Source organism: Helianthus annuus, chromosome 3 (genome assembly GCF_002127325.2).
Source record: "Helianthus annuus cultivar XRQ/B chromosome 3, HanXRQr2.0-SUNRISE, whole genome shotgun sequence".
NCBI classification, from domain to species: domain Eukaryota; kingdom Viridiplantae; phylum Streptophyta; class Magnoliopsida; order Asterales; family Asteraceae; genus Helianthus; species Helianthus annuus.
In genome coordinates, this window is record NC_035435.2 from 112,111,398 (window position 1) to 112,129,687 (window position 18,290).

Consider the following 18,290-nt stretch of genomic DNA (forward strand, 5'->3'; position numbering starts at 1 on the left):
CCAAGTCGCCTCTTAATGTCAGTCAGTACGTTCTTATCTTCGGTTGCCTTGCATTCTTTTGTGGCTCTCAGTTAGTTACATGTAAGTTTATTTATACCAATCTGTGTAAATAAGATTGAAAGTGCAAACAAGTTGATTTGGAATTTGATGATTTGATAAACTGTGAATTGACGCTGTGAATTGATGATTCCATAAGTTGCAGATTATTTGAACTTATATGATATTAGTATACTTAAAAGTCGATCCAGTTATGCTTGCTCTTTGCATGGTAATTGTTAGATGGTCCCTACATGACAAACGGTGTGAATGATCATTAAACAGGTGGAAAAGTAGAGTTTGAGTTAATGATTATTTAATATTAATGTGAAAAGATGATATTGCTAAATGATGATGTAACGAGCACATATTTGTTTAAGTTTAGATGAAAAAGGGTGCCTTATATTTTATAAAAATGATTTATGAAACAAGAGCTTGGAATTCATAAGCATTACTGGTAATAATCTGTGCGTTTGTCTAATATGATTTTGGTAGACTTGGGTAATTTACTGATTAAACGAATGTTGTCGTACACCTACCTGGTCGCACACTACCCGGTGACCGCACACTCTATCATATCATACAAGCATGACCGCACACTTGCCAAAGTAGTCGCACACTCTCGTGTGGACCGCACAACTGACAAGTGGGCCGCACATTAAACATACATTGGGCCTTATTCTAGTGGGCCGCACACTAGAAAAGCCCAAACCTTTTATAGGCCACACACATCTCACTGTTCCATGTCATTTCGTGTTAATTGTTTTATAAATGATTTATTTATGGTTAAGTTGTTATGTTATAACTGTTACTACTTACTCGACAAATACGTGTAGCTTATACGTGATTATTTGTTTACCGACCTAACGAGTGGTAACAATAATAGGGTGTGGTTGACCAACTTAGGACAAAGGCTTATCTGCCGAGCAAACTGAGGTGAGTCCACACTTTCCACAAGGCATGGGATTCCCAGGGGTTGAGAATGGGTAAATGATTTAAACTAAAACTGCGTGATCTCCTGGCTTGGGACACGTACACACCCTCTTTACTGAAGGGTGACAACACGGATACTAGACCAAAACTCTCTATCATGAAGTCCCTCCTTTTATATCGACTTAATTGCCGGGCCAATGGCGAGCGGGTCATTAGTTAGATAGCGCTATTTAGGTCTGACAATGTGACCGTGCCGCAGAGGACGGGCGTGAACTAATGGATCTGGGCACTAGTCAATGATGATAGACATTGACGTCAGGGCACCAACTTACTTTAGTCAGTGGTCGATATGGTAAACAGGTCTAGTGGATAACATGGGGAAGCCCCCACCAACTATGGATATGTTTGGGAAACAGGGTAAACGGATTAACTTACAACGTACAAACAAACTTCTGGTTTTTTAAACAACTTAACAATGAACACCAACTGTGAAATCGCTCAACTTTGTTGTTGACTCGTTGTTACATGCCTTGCAGGTCGTTAGGTACTTTTGGAGCTTGCACGGGGAGGCGTGATCGTTGTGGGATATGGACTGTTATGTCCTATGCTTAATACTTGAACTTTAAACTATGTTTTGGTTATTTACACATTACTATGCTTCCGCTGATTTCTTAAACATGTTTGGTTTATTTTGGAACACCAACTATATTGGGTTTGGTTTTTATTTACTTAATGGTATTGTTCAATATGATTGGTGGCTTGATCCTGGTCAGTCACGCCTCCAAGCGGTGATACTCTGCAAGTGGATTTTGGGGGTGTGACATAAAATGTCGTGTAAGGGGGTGTTTGGGATTGCGTTTTCAACCTGATTATTTGATTATTGTGTTTTGAAATCGCAAAAAATCTATTTTGAGTGTTTGGTAAAAAATTAATAAAAAGTGATTTTTTACGTTTTGTAGAGTTCAAAACGTGATAATCCATAAGTAGGTCACCCCTTGCTGCAGGAAAACGTGATAATCCAAAAACTGATTTTTTACGTTTTCACTTATTTATTTTTTTAAAATATATACTTGCCAAACACTCAAATAGTTGATTATCTGATTATTGTGATATCAAACAACATAATCAAATCCAAACAATGTTGATTATCTGATTATTGTGATATCAAACAACATAATCAAATCCAAACACTATCTTTCTGCAGCACGTTTTGTTACAGCTAATTATCTGATTCTGATTATTCAAAACGCATAATCTATTTTCAAAACCCAACCCCAAACACCCCCTAAATCACATTATATCAGTTTACAAATATCCAAGGTTCAAATTGCGGGTTCTTATGCAAATCTTAACCCGTTTTGCATATCTATTCATTTTGACCAGTTAAGGGTATTTACATTTTCAAGCTCAATTCATGCTTCGTTTTAATTTACATCCTATCTCCAATTTTTGTACATATCACAAGGACTCGATATAACAAAACGCTTACTTCTAAACAACTCTTAAAGGTTGTTTGCTCCATTTACCCTTCAAGGGCCTTATAGTTAATTGTAGTCCTTCATTTTGCGACAAAGGACTTACGCTAATAATTGACCCAAAATATCGCTTCTAACTACAATACAAAATATGCGTACCTGGCTCGGGTCAACGTATTGACCCGTTTTAAGACCTTGTCTGTATAATATGCTAATTCATAGCCTTGCTAATTCATAAACCATTTATCCTGCGAGCATGAGACTCGGCATATACTTATTAGTTGTTAATTGTCAAATGGTATCAATATTACCATTTGACCCGTTTGGTCTAAACTACCAAATATTTTGTGCTTAATATTAAATGGTGTTTATCCACCATTTCATTAAGTAACTAACTTTGGATTTCTAACCATTTAGTTATGTCGCCCTAACCCATTTCTTACGCGTTCAATCCATCATAGTTTATGTCCCTTGGCGTCGTTTAAAGCTTCGACTTTTATCATTCACACGTGATTAAAATCACCAGTTTACCCTCTTTACTCGTTTAGGTATACTTATAAAGTAGCCATTCAAAACTTGTTTTAAATATGTCATTCAAATGACAATTTACATTTTTCACCCTTTTTACCAATAGTCATGGTTTTTCATCGTTTTGGTATGTTTCCGACCCGTATCGTGTCGCGTTGGGAACCATACTTTGAATATTATCCTTATCATACAAGTGATTTTAGAACAAGCACGTATTCTACAAAAGATGTAAGTTTCACTTACCTTGCATCCGGTTATGCTCTTTTCCGCGTACTCGATCCGTTTGACCCGCTTCTTTCCCAAGCCTCCACCTAGCTCGTTAAGCGTCAAACTAGCATCATAATTCGTAAGACGGTTAAATTAGTCATTTCTAATTACGACTATTCCATCTTACGTGTTTTACGTCGAAATTATTATTCGACCTTATCATTGGTTAATTTGACTTTTAAAAGTCAATTACCCTTAATCGTATGAAATGCATATTTGCATTCAATAACTCATTTAGGAGATCTCGTTAATTATCCGGTAGACATTATAATGATGCTACCATTTTAAACTACTTTTCTATCCATGTTCATGCTATTATTAACATCAAGTTAACCTAGCTCCCACTTATCAAAGACACTTTATTCATTCATTACATAAAATCTACGGGTTTTCATCTATAAGTGAAACCCGTTTCATCATGTTATTAGGCATTCCTCCGGATACGTAATCTAATCTAGTTCTACTTACAACCGAGTAGACGCGCGATTTCACTTAGGCATTTTAACAAACACCTAGCGGGCAAGATTTTTATACATCTTTTATCTAGTTCTTGACTAACATTTTAACCAAGCTTTAACATCAAAAATCGAGCTTCTATGTCTAGTGTACATGAACAACATCTAGAACTTATATCATATCATCAAATTTCACATAGTTAACACCACTTTTCAAGTGTTCATCATAATACCATAAAACCCACTTATCACACATATGGGTAATTATCGAATCCCTAGTCTTTAATACTAATTCAGCAAGTTTTCTACTAGGGTTCGTTTTCTGAACATGGATTCATCCTAGTTTCACCCAAACATCAAGCATTCAAGCTTGAATTTCGATTTTCATAAGTTCATCAAAAATCTCAACTTCATAAATATCAAAAATTTGACATACCTTATGATCCCTAAGCTTATGTGATCACGAATTTTTGTTCATGCATTTGATTTGGGCTAGATTTGACCTTCAATTTTGTTGATTTTGGGTGAACTAGGGTTTCACCCATTTTGGTCGCCTGATGATCGATCTCCACACAAACCATGTGTGTGTTGTGTGTTTTTTTTTTTTGTTTATAAAGTATAAAGTTTACTTTAGTACAATTTTGGTTCCTCAAGTTTAATTCTAATTGTTTAAGACTACAATTCCATATTTTATTATTTATTTACATATTAATAACTAGGTAAATATATTCCTAGTTGTTTTTGTTTACGGGCTAGTTTTTACCATTAACGGTACTTTACCCGTTTCCTTATATTTACCGGGTTTAAAATACCAAACCCGTATTCGGGGTGTTACAAGTCTACCCCCGTTAAAGAGGTTTCGTCCCCGAAACCTTATTTACGTAGTTCATTGTTTTAATCAACGAACCAAGTTTCATTTTCAAGGTACCCGTTCCTTTCGGTCAAAAGTTGTATATATATATTTTTTTTTATACTGACGTGTACGTTTTTCATGCGTAAGGGCTCGTGGGCCGTTACTTTCAACTTTTACCCGTTATCTTTATTGATTACTTATCTTAGCGGTTAGACTTATTAGTCACCAGTTACCTTATACCCCATCGCTCGGGTTTATTCACTTTGCCTTCTCGAGGCTTACAAACTTTTATTATCCCCATTTCATAATTCATGCTATAATGTGATTATATTCCATATTATTTTTCTTGACCGTGATCACACCACGTCATGTTTAAGTTTATATAAACTTTTTATTATCGAAAATTTTCTTTTCGAATGTATCGTCTTGCACCCATTTTTTTTCCAGTTTCTCTCATAATATTTATATTTGTTAAAACGTTATTTTTTTTCACTAAATCCAAATTTTAGTTTAATGTTTTCTCTATAACTCATGTTAATCGCTCATATCAAGGAATTTACGTCCCAGAATTTATTCCTTTCCGTCGTCATTTCGGTAATGTCTTCGTCCTTATTGTGAAATAACACAAATTAGTAATCGTGAATTCTTTTGTCATTTCAGCTCGTTTAGATGTTTTAGTGAATCTTTCACTTTTGTCCACCAGACTTTTCATGATCTCTTCATTTTAACCCGTTCGGTTAACTTAGCGAAACTCATCGCTTTTATACAAATTTTACATTCCGTTATTATTTTCCACGGGGAGTTACATCTAGTATCCTCGGTTTACATTATTGACCCGTAGGTTCTTTCACTTAGCCTCGCATGCTTTTTCCTTAGACTTCCACCTTTTTAAGGTGAGACCCCGACAATTCGTTTCTTTCTATTTGTGACCCAAGGTCTTTTTTGTCCCGTAGATTTTAACATTACTTATAATCCCGTAGGTTGTGATGATCCCGTAGATCATACTTTATTTGAGTTTTTATTTCAATGTATATATGTTTATATATGTACATGGCGTCAAAGCACCCCTTTTTATGTTTAGAATTATTTACTTTTGCTTTTTGGATTTCATTTGACCTTGACCGTAGTCTAAGGCTACATTTGTTTTCTTTCGAATTATCTTTCCGACTTTATGACTTCTAACGTCATTTACACGTCGGTTTGTCCTACGCTTACCATTACCCGGTTCTTACCTATACTTCTTTACGACCCGTTACCCGAGTTCTTTATCTTAGTGTTTTTAACATTCTTGTTTCGCTAGTTTGCGTTTTTCCTATCTACATTCCTTTACGATCCATCACATAGGTTCATTAATATTTCGCGCTTCCATTATTCGGTTTGTGCTAACCTGCACTACCAAGTTTTTATACTTTATTTATCTCGTTTTGACTTATTCGTGTGAGGTTTCATCACTTATGTACGTCAAACTTCATTCTTTATTCGACCCGTTCAACTTTAAAATAGTTGAACGTAGTTATCAAAATTTCTGTTTGCAAATTCTCATCGTCTTTTAGTCATGACTCCTAAACCGAGTCTTTTGACTTTCTATTTCGCGTTCCCATCTCTTGGTTTACGCATACTTTCAAAATCCTACCCATCTATCGGGTATCTTACCGAAGTCACTATTAAAGTAACCGTGTCGGTATGTATTATTAAGACTTCGTTTTAAGACTTTGCTTTTATTTAATCAAGTCTTTTATTCTTTATTTAATTCGTTTGACTTGTCTGTGTGAATCTCATCACTTGCGACAGTCAAACTTTTATCCCTATGCCTTAGCATTCCTATTGGTCGGTCTGTATTTTATTTACTTTGATCCTTGTCCCTTCTCTCGGGCTCGTTAATCTAACGTAACACGTGTCCGTCATCCGACTTGCGTTTACGTTTATTATCAAGCATTTTGCTTATTTCATTCATTAGGGTATCTTCTTAATTCGTCCCATTCACCCGTCCTTACTATATCGGATGTAAGTATGTCTATTATAAAAAGTTCATGGTATCACTTGTTCACTACTTACTTGGCCAGAGTAAGCGATGAACACCTGATATACATAACCTTTTATAATTTTCATATTACACCCCATGTAAGTAGCGCCTCTATTTAGTTTTCTTGGAAATAATATCTTGGATAGGTATTCTATTCAGGTTTTCCAAGTTTTTAATTTACATATATAACAATTATTTTCTACATGTTTGTTGCATATTGCTATTTGTACGATTAAATTTAAAGCGTGCACCTGGTAATGCTTGCCCCGACAGGCTTTCCTTGCCATTAACCTTGTTCGCGATCGATACGCGATTTAGGTCCTTGGTGAGTATGCTCCGCTTGTCATACATCGGACCGTTCCTCCGTCATATCCGCAATTTATTCAATTCTCGTCATCTTCAGATGCGAGTGTCCTTCAATTAAAACATTCACAAAGGTTAGTAATTTCGACATCAATAATCGCCCGTATTATAATACGAGTCTTTTGCTATACGTGTCAACACACGTAATTTCATTAACTATATCTATCATTTTAATTGGTGTAGCGTGTATTATGCTATAACCCTGTGGGTTGTTTACAACACCTTAACATGCTAAACCATTAATATACATGTACTTACCGGATTTGTGATCAAGCCTCGAACCGAACACGCTTTACTCTTTAACCATGAGCTCTGATTACCAACTTGTAACACCCTTAGTATTATTTAACGGTTTTCGTTTAATTTACGAAAATAAACATGTAACTAAGATTTCGCATCCGTAGAAAATGCGGATAATTTAAAACTTTTACAATTTAAATAAAAAAATAATAATACAACAAAATGTAATATAGTTCGTCAATATTCTTATCGACGAAACAATGTGCGGAAGCTTATTTCTTTGATCGCGTTTGGTCCTTCCTGGAGCTTGATCTTCATCCGGGAACACTTGGTATGTAACTGTGATTAAAACCAACCCAAAAGTTAGTTTTGATGCTTAAATAATAGATTAAGCAAATTCTAAACATCAAACCATGAAATAAAAAGCAAATTGCCAGTTCTGTAGTCTGTCGCGGGCCGCGACAGACTTAACGCTGGCTTACGCGGGCCGCGACTCGCTGTCGCATGTCGCGACAGATTTAGGCCCCTCTGTCGCGTGGCGCGGGGGTGCACTTTTTCCAGCGGTTTTCCATCTGAAACCTGCATTTTGCCAGCTATAAGTTTAGTCGAAATTCGAACTTTGAAATGTCATAACTTTTGTTCTACTTATCCGATTCGCGTGATTCTTTTTCCTACGCGACCATAATTTAATTCTCCATCTCATGGAGTAAAAACCCGACATCTGAATTCACAAATTTTCAGATTTCAAGCTCTCGGCTTGAAATTAAATTTTGACACTTTTGACCCGTTTGTGTTTTGATCAAACAAACTTGATAGTTACCTCTAAAATGTCGTGTAAATCACATTATATCAGTTTACAAATATCCAAGGTTCAAATTGTGGGTTCTTATGCAAATCTTAACCCGTTTTGCATATCTATTCATTTTGACCCGTTAAGGGTATTTACATTTTCAAGCTCAATTCATGCTTCGTTTTAATTACATCCTATCTCCAATTTTTATACATATCACAAGGACTCGATATAACAAAACGCTTATTTCTAAACAAATCTTAAAGGTTGTTTGCCCCATTTACCCTTCAAGGGCCTTATGGTCAATTGTAGTCCTTCATTTTGCGAAAAAAAGGACTTACGCTAATAATTGACCCAAAATATCGCTTCTAACTACAATACAAAATATGCGTACCTGGCTCGGGTCAACGTATTGACCCGTTTTAAGACCTTGTCTGTATAATATGCTAATTCATAGCCTTGCTAATTCATAAACCATTTATCCTGCGAGCATGAGACTCGGCATATACTTATTAGTTGTTAATTGTCAAATGGTATCAATATTACCATTTGACCCGTTTGGTCTAAACTACAAAATATTTTGTGCTTAATATTAAATGGTGTTTATCCACCATTTCATTAAGTAACTAACTTTGGATTTCTAACCATTTAGTTATGTCGCCCTAACCCATTTCTTACGTGTTCATCCATCATTGTTTATTGTAACACCCCAAATTTCGTATGTCATAGTATAATATTTTAATCGTGATGCTTTAACGATAAAGAATGGTAATTATAGATTTTACCATTTTGAAAGTTTTATAAATAATAGTAAGTTTAAACCCTTTTATGTAAATGATGTTAACCAAAAGAAAAGTAACCAAGTTAGTATGGGAATGTAAGGAATAAAGTTAACTAATATGAAGTTAACCAAATGAAGTTAACTAATATGAAACACAAAAAAAAAAGAAAGATAAAGGGCTGGATGTGTAAATAAGGAATAAAGTTTGATAAAAAGAAAATTCTTCAGTGTTTGGCCTTGGGTATGTGCGATCGAGAGAGAGAGGTCAGGGGAAACCTTTTTCCTCAAAAACCTAGCAAAATAATCATCAAATTAAAGGGGTTTAAGGCTGAATTTGCAATGCATGAGCAAGGAACTTTGATCTCCTAAGTATTCTTGACAACAAGTAAGTTTAATTTCATGATTTGGTGATGTTTGATGAAACGGGTTATGTGTAATCCGTGATTAAGTGTGTGAATTAACATGAATGTTACATGATATGATCATATAGAGGTTATATTATGTGCTATTTTGATTGTATTAGTAGTTTGGGGTAAAACCCACTTGAAATTGTAAGGTAATGAGGTTTAGTAAAGTTTATGGATAAATTGTGAAATGTGGATATTAAACTCGTGTTATAGAAGGTGTTTAGATGGGTAATTTGATATGAATCATATGTAGTATGATTATGATATTGATTGTGAAAGATTAGGTTAATCCATTGATGAATTTAGGATGAATATACTATACTTACTTGTACATCATGTTTTATAGATAGTACGCACGCCATGTGTTCGATGAAATGCTTGAGTTGAATTGGTTATGTATGAACATGAGAAATTGAAGTATTGATGATCTAATGATGATATGAAAAATAAATGTGAGTAATGAACATTATGGTAAATGTTGTAAATGTGCGTAAGTGATGTATAACGCGAAAGCTAAACGCGTATGTGATGCACCTTATAGGGTCGAAGAAAGGAGGGGAATCAAACCAAGCAAAGGCAATAGGAGCGCACGACTCCGGTAAGTTCATATGAACTTCGCTCATGTAGAATGTAGATTTTGTGTTAGTTCTCATATAAATAATTGTTCGTTGTTTTATGCGGAAATTTATAGTGAAATGTCTTAATGCGAATTGTTAGTAGAAAAGGGGAAAAGTCTATTGACGACCCGTACAAATGGGTCTAAAGTATGAGTATGAGGTGTTCTTGGTGACGTCTGACCCGTAGTTAAACGGGTCAAGTAAGATGAAATTGTTATGAAGTTAAGATAGCTAGTGAAGTATGGAAAAATTGAAAAGTAAGAATAAGTATGATCCGTGAGAACGGGTCGGATAAAGTAGGATGATTGATGATGATGGAAACTAAGATGGTGCTATATCCGTTAAACGAAATTGTCATATGAAAAGTTCGAAGGAAAAGATGTAAAGATATAGTGACCCGGTAACGGGTCAAATAATGATGAAAAGCAAATTGTATTAGTAATATGTTTTAACCGAACTAACTTGTAAGTTTGTGTTATGGATGTAGGTGAATCTCACTCTTGGTAATGGCGAGCTTGGATCGAACACACCACATCGCCCTTTATGCGCTTCCGGTTAAAGTTGTCTTTGTAAATGGGTCAAAACACTTTCATAATGTAAATGTTAAATTTATGTCTAGGATGTTTTGTAGGTAAGTTAGAATTTTAAATCTTATTTTGGTAGTTCGGACAAAATGCTTTTGATGGAATCTTGTATGGTTACAACTTTTATGTCTTTTGAAACGTGTCGTAGAATTTAGTTTGAATAGTGATTGTTAAAAGCAGGGAATTGCTTATAATACGAACGGGTCATGCCCAATTTTTGTTAAAATTAGTATGTTGTATTTATCTTTTTCGAATGTGAAAAAGTGGGCGTTTCAAGTTGGTATCAGAGCCGAGGTTTGAGAGATTCAAGTATTAGAGTTAAAATGCTTGAACTCAAACCGAAAGCTCGTATGGAGGTGTGTTCGTTCCGAAGCGCTATGCAAGTAAGTAAATTGTAAATTTTGATTATGCTTATGGTTAGAAATGGGAAGGGGTTTATAGTTAACTTAATAGAATAACCTGGGTTGTAACATTACGGGATGTTGCGGGAGGTTTCGGAACATCACGGAACCTTTTCGGGTCATACCGGGGCTTGGGAATGAAGTATGTGGGTAAAAATAAGAGAAATCAGCGTTTGCAGGTTAGACGACCCGTCGGCGACGACCCCCTATGGCGTCGGCGACGCACCTGGGAGTCCCGACGGCCTAATTTCCTGTCTACGCGCAAAGTACAGCGACGCAACATTGTGGGGTGCGTCGGCGACGCGGCCCAGTGCCGTCGGCGACGCCCCTTCCCGGTTCACTTTTGCTGATTTGTTTTCTTTGTTATTTCGTGGCCTCCAATTCAGCTCCGGACCTTTGTTAAACTTAGAAAAAGCCCCTAAATGTTTATAAAACCATGAATATAAGTTGAATAACATGAAAGCTATTAGTTAAAGAACGAATGAATATGAAGTAAGTGTAGGAATGAATGTATGTTTCGAATAACATGTCTAGAATGTTCGTAATGAAGGATAGTATGGTTTTATGACCTACGGGAATGAATTATTGAAAGCCAATAATGCATGAATGATAAAGGAATGAATGATACGATATTTTATAAAGTATGTAAATGTAGATGGCCGACGCAGTGAGTGTAAATGACGATGATAATGATATTACCAATAATGATGGTAAGGATGATGCCCTATGATGAATGGTATGCGGTGTGGTCACGAAATGACCGTTAACACCACGAATGATGAATGGTATGCGGTGTGGGCACGAAGTAGCCGTTAACACCAAGGATGATGAAAGGAATGCGGTATGGTCGCTAAGTGGCTATTAACACCCGAAATTACGAAATAAAAGCATGGTAACCATAATTAAAAGGACAAAGGTCAATAAGACGTAAGCATGATAACATGAAGTAACATATAACGAAGTGAAAAGTGTATAAAAAAACGAATGTGTAATAAGTATGAGAATGAAAGTCATAGAAATATGTTAGGCATATTAACATATTTCCTAAACTATGTTGTAGAACATTTTTAAGGCAAAACCAATAGTTTCGTTAAGTTTCTGAAAATGCAACCTATAATAATTAGGATCTTCTAAATGTCAACCGGGTCATGTCGAAATGTTTCGAAGTAAGAATGTATATGATTAGAAGGTTGTGAATGAAGTTCTAGTTGGGTTTATCAACCCTATAATGAGAGATATGTGGTGTGGCCATAAAGGACCGTTAACACCTAGCAAAAAAAAAATTGTTAATAAAATATGTTCTGAGTAGCGGATGGCGCGAGAAAGTAAGTAAGAAGGATGAGGGATTCTATTCCCCTATGAACGAAAGGCATGCATGATGTGGCCTATCGTGACCGATATTGATGATGATGTACAAGTGGAATGAAAGTTATTGAAATATGATTATGAATATGAATGTATTAATGTAACTTAAGATGACATGGAAAGTATATGAAGTAATGAATGTAGAAAATCCTTAAGGTAGATGACGGACGAAGGGAATACAAACGATAAGAAATGACACGGTAGGAAGGAATAAAAGCAATGATTACGGAAGAGGATGGTATGGTCCTAGAATGTAATGAAAGGTAAGAATGATAATTACGATTAAGCTTAGAAAATATTGAACATGAAAGGATGATGGAATTTCGAGTATAGTATGGCCCTAAGGATGAAAACTTTGTCAAACAAAAAGTAAATGTTAGTAGAATTAAAATTTTAAAGGAAGATAATTATCTGGTGAGCACGGATAGAGCCTTAAGAAAGGGTTGTAGACTCGTTAAGTGGAAAGGAAAGTATGATAGCAACCGAGGAGATGCTTTTTCTTCACCTAACTAAAGATAAGTATAAACATAACAAGTAAGTGGCACAGATAGCCTGGTTGGTCAAGTAAATGTAGGACAAAAAGGACACACATACATATATATATATATATATAAAAATGATGCGTATGTGAACGTATGTGAGATATGTTGCCGCTGGTTGTGGGAATATGAGTAGGGATATGTTGATAGTTAATCGTCGTAGACCTAAGCGGGATATACGAGTAAAAGTAAAATATATGACAAATGTGGTAACATGTAACGGTATAAGTAATTATATATATATAGATATATACATAGAAAGATGTTGAGGTAATAGGATTATGATCAAAGAAGTATGCTCCGAACACGTTGCGTATTAAGCATGTGATGATCGACTTATGAGGACTAAAATGAATAACGGGCTAAGACCTAAATGGATGATTTAATGCACTGACGAGGATAGAGATTTTTGTAAGAAATTGTAAAATGATAACAAGTATGTCTAAAATCAATAAGGAAGTACAATTGTGCGAATTAGTCCATACTGTAGGAATGGATTAACAAGCAACTAATAGTAATAGAGTCACTAAATGTTGAGGCAAGTATATGTATATGTATACACACATACTTTAGTAGCCAAAGTTTTTACATCACAAGAGGGGGTGACTAGAAAGAATGATGATATTAATAATAGAGAAATCAAGTAGTAGGCTCACGGTGAGCATTATTGTTTCTAACGGCATAGTAAGGAACAAGTATGGTTAGTAACGTGGAAGGCAGAAGTAGATGACTCATAATGCTAGTAAATAAATTATAATCTTCATATCAATACAGAAATAATGGCGGCTCTAAATTCTTGTTTATCATAAAGTATGGTTATTAGATATCTTGAAATGTCATGATGGAAAGATGGTAAGAGTCGACCCACATATCGGAAAATGGGTAATAGAAAGGAAAGAAAAGCGAGAAACTGTTAAGAAAGCGGGGTACACACTTAGTATGCTAAATTTAGAATAATTAGAAAGAACTGTAAGGAAAATGTGAAAGGTTAACGTCGAAGGAAGCTAGAGTGAAAATATAAGAATGTGTAACTGTTAGAGGAGGAATGTTACATAAAGAGGGGTTGAGTGGAATGTAAAATATGATGAATATTTGAATGGATATTTGAATAACTCTTACCCTCTGTCGAGTTCCCTATCGTATGTGAGGAATTATTAGAAGATAAACCTCTAAAGAAATGTTCGAGGGTTAAGGTTTTTATACGCATGATTCTTGGTTCGTATTATAAAACAACCCTACGTGGTAGAGTGTAATATGAATTGCTCAAATGTAAGTATTGATTACACGATCATATTGATAGCGTGATTAAAGACTTATGATGGCCCTTGTAACCTAGGGATAGACAGTAAAGAGGTTAGAGCAGGATAGTATGTACACGATTTGTATAAACGTATACATTAAGTTGTGGTTAACTATGTAGTTATGATAGATCATCAGTGGAAGAAATATTGGTCTCGGGTAAAGATTATACAAAGGTATTGCAAGAAAAGTATGAAAATAACTATCAAGCAAAGGACATGAAAGAAATTTTGCTTTATATTGGCCTTGGAAGGATGGGGAGTATGTAGAAACTAAATAGTTAGAAACTATGAATGATGTTTGATTTGTGATTTAATATGAATGAATAGGAATGAACAAGTATGAATATTATGATAATTATTTCCCCTAAGTAGATGTTAGAGGTATGCGGGAATGAATAATCTGACAGATAAGTTTTAAGAAATCAACTTGAACAATTGAATGATAATAATGAAATAATGTAATAGGATCGTTTTGATTCATACAAGATTGAATTACCAAATGTATTAGATAAGTTTAGAGTAGTAACGACCGATTCATCACGAGGGATGATCGAATGAAAGCATGTTATCGAAGTTCGAGGTATGTAATTACGAAGGGATACAGATAAACTCGTCAGAATGTATGTATTCAGGTTTCGGGGACGAAACCTTCTTTAAGGGGGGTAGACTTGTAACACCCCAAATTTCGTATGTCATAGTATAATATTTTAATCGTGATGCTTTAACGATAAAGAATGGTAATTATAGATTTTACCATTTTGAAAGTTTTATAAATAATAGTAAGTTTAAACCCTTTTATGTAAATGATGTTAACCAAAAGAAAAGTAACCAAGTTAGTATGGGAATGTAAGGAATAAAGTTAACTAATATGAAGTTAACCAAATGAAGTTAACTAATATGAAACACAAAAAAAAAAAGATAAAGGGCTGGATGTGTAAATAAGGAATAAAGTTTGATAAAAAGAAAATTCTTCAGTGTTTGGCCTTGGGTATGTGCGATCGAGAGAGAGAGGTCAGGGGAAACCTTTTTCCTCAAAAACCTAGCAAAATAATCATCAAATTAAAGGGGTTTAAGGCTGAATTTGCAATGCATGAGCAAGGAACTTTGATCTCCTAAGTATTCTTGACAACAAGTAAGTTTAATTTCATGATTTGGTGATGTTTGATGAAACGGGTTATGTGTAATCCGTGATTAAGTGTGTGAATTAACATGAATGTTACATGATATGATCATATAGAGGTTATATTATGTGCTATTTTGATTGTATTAGTAGTTTGGGGTAAAACCCACTTGAAATTGTAAGGTAATGAGGTTTAGTAAAGTTTATGGATAAATTGTGAAATGTGGATATTAAACTCGTGTTATAGAAGGTGTTTAGATGGGTAATTTGATATGAATCATATGTAGTATGATTATGATATTGATTGTGAAAGATTAGGTTAATCCATTGATGAATTTAGGATGAATATACTATAATTACTTGTACATCATGTTTTATAGATAGTACGCACGCCATGTGTTCGATGAAATGCTTGAGTTGAATTGGTTATGTATGAACATGAGAAATTGAAGTATTGATGATCTAATGATGATATGAAAAATAAATGTGAGTAATGAACATTATGGTAAATGTTGTAAATGTGCGTAAGTGATGTATAACGCGAAAGCTAAACGCGTATGTGATGCACCTTATAGGGTCGAAGAAAGGAGGGGAATCAAACCAAGCAAAGGCAATAGGAGCGCACGACTCCGGTAAGTTCATATGAACTTCGCTCATGTAGAATGTAGATTTTGTGTTAGTTCTCATATAAATAATTGTTCGTTGTTTTATGCGGAAATTTATAGTGAAATGTCTTAATGCGAATTGTTAGTAGAAAAGGGGAAAAGTCTATTGACGACCCGTACAAATGGGTCTAAAGTATGAGTATGAGATGTTCTTGGTGACGTCTGACCCGTAGTTAAACGGGTCAAGTAAGATGAAATTGTTATGAAGTTAAGATAGCTAGTGAAGTATGGAAAAATTGAAAAGTAAGAATAAGTATGATCCGTGAGAACGGGTCGGATAAAGTAGGATGATTGATGATGATGGAAACTAAGATGGTGCTATATCCGTTAAACGAAATTGTCATATGAAAAGTTCGAAGGAAAAGATGTAAAGATATAGTGACCCGGTAACGGGTCAAATAATGATGAAAAGCAAATTGTATTAGTAATATGTTTTAACCGAACTAACTTGTAAGTTTGTGTTATGGATGTAGGTGAATCTCACTCTTGGTAATGGCGAGCTTGGATCGAACACACCACATCGCCCTTTATGCGCTTCCGGTTAAAGTTGTCTTTGTAAATGGGTCAAAACACTTTCATAATGTAAATGTTAAATTTATGTCTAGGATGTTTTGTAGGTAAGTTAGAATTTTAAATCTTATTTTGGTAGTTCGGACAAAATGCTTTTGATGGAATCTTGTATGGTTACAACTTTTATGTCTTTTGAAACGTGTCGTAGAATTTAGTTTGAATAGTGATTGTTAAAAGCAGGGAATTGCTTATAGTACGAACGGGTCATGCCCAATTTTTGTTAAAATTAGTATGTTGTATTTATCTTTTTCGAATGTGAAAAAGTGGGCGTTTCATTTATGTCCCTTGGCGTCGTTGAAAGCTTCGACTTTTATCATTCACACGTGATTAAAATCACCAGTTTACCCTCTTTACTCGTTTAGGCATACTTATAAAGTAGCCATTCAAAACTTGTTTTAAATATGTCATTCAAATGACAATTTACATTTTTCACCCTTTTTACCAATAGTCATGGTTTTTCATCGTTCTGGTATGTTTCTGACCCGTATCGTGTCGCGTCGGGAACCATACCTTAAATATTATCCTTATCATATAAGTGATTTTAGAACAAGCACGTATTCTACAAAAGATGTAAGTTTCACTTACCTTGCATCCGGTTATGCTCTTTTCCGCGTACTCAATCCGTTTGACCCGCTTCTTTCCTAAGCCTCCACCTAGCTCGTTAAGCGTCAAACTAGCAGCATAATTCGTAAGACGGTTAAATTAGTCATTTTTAATTACGACTATTCCATCTTACGTGTTTTACATCGAAATTATTATTCGACCTTATCATTGGTGAATTTGACTTTTAAAAGTCAATTACCCTTAATCGTATGAAATGCATATTTGCATTCAATAACTCATTTAGGAGATCTCGTTAATTATCCGGTAGACATTATAATGATGCTACCGTTTTAAACTACTTTTCTATCCATGTTCATGCTATTATTAACATCAAGTTAACCTAGCTCCCACTTATCAAAGACACTTTATTCATTCATTACATAAAATCTACGGGTTTTCATCTATAAGTGAAACCCGTTTCATCATGTTATTAGGCATTCCTCCGGATACCTAATCTAATCTAGTTCTACTTACAACCGAGTAGACGCGCAATTTCACTTAGGCATTTTAACAAACACTTAGCGGGCAAGATTTTTATACATCTTTTATCTAGTTCTTGACTAACATTTTAACCAAGCTTTAACATCAAAAATCGAGCTTCTATGTCTAGTGTACATGAACAACATCTAGAACTTTTATCATATCATCAAATTTCACATAGTTATCACCACTTTTCAAGTGTTCATCATAATACCATAAAACTCACTTATCACACATATGGGTAATCATCGAATCCCTAGTGTTTAATACTAATTCAGCAAGTTTTCTACTAGGGTTCGTTTTCTGAACATGGATTCATCCTAGTTTCACCCAAACATCAAGCATTCGAGCTTGAATTTCGATTTTCATAAGTTCATCAAAAATCTCAACTTCATAAATATCAAAAAATTGACATACCTTATGATCCCTAAGCTTAGGTGATCACGAATTTGTGTTCATACATTTGATTTGGGCTAGATTTGACCTTCAATTTTGTTGATTTTGGGTGAACTAGGGTTTCGCCCATTTTGGTCGCCTGATGATCGATCTCCACACACAGCATGTGTGTGTTGTGTATTTTTTTTTTGTTTATAAAGTATAAAGTTTAATTTAGTACAATTTTGGTCCCTCAAGTTTAATTCTAATTGTTTAAGACTACAATTCCATATTTTATTATTTATTTACATATTAATAACTAGTGTTTTGGTCAAAAATTACCGAAGCAATTAAGTGATCAAATTAGTTAAGTGAGGTAGTGTGCTAAAAAGTGTGTTGAAAATATGCTGGTTATGTTGTTTGGAAAAACAGTGTTCAGGATACGGCTCAGGATATTGAGCTGTATCTACGATCAAACAACGAGCAAGAAAGTAAAGTAAATGACACAAGATGTACGAG

At 34.8% G+C, this 18,290-nt stretch overlaps 1 long non-coding RNA gene across 2 annotated transcripts; it reads left to right on the forward strand.

Annotated features, from left to right (window-relative positions):
- Positions 1-8,999: 8,999 nt before the first annotated feature.
- On the forward strand, positions 9,000-16,539 carry LOC110927942. 2 transcript variants are annotated; one of them, XR_004889366.1, is made up of 4 exons: positions 9,000-9,129; positions 9,693-9,749; positions 15,654-15,710; positions 16,217-16,539. It is a non-coding gene; the product is annotated as an uncharacterized LOC110927942 (long non-coding RNA). The 2 variants fall into 2 exon arrangements; XR_002586019.1 differs by lacking the exon at positions 9,000-9,129 and adding an exon at positions 9,283-9,300.
- The last annotated feature ends 1,751 nt before the right edge of the window (positions 16,540-18,290 follow it).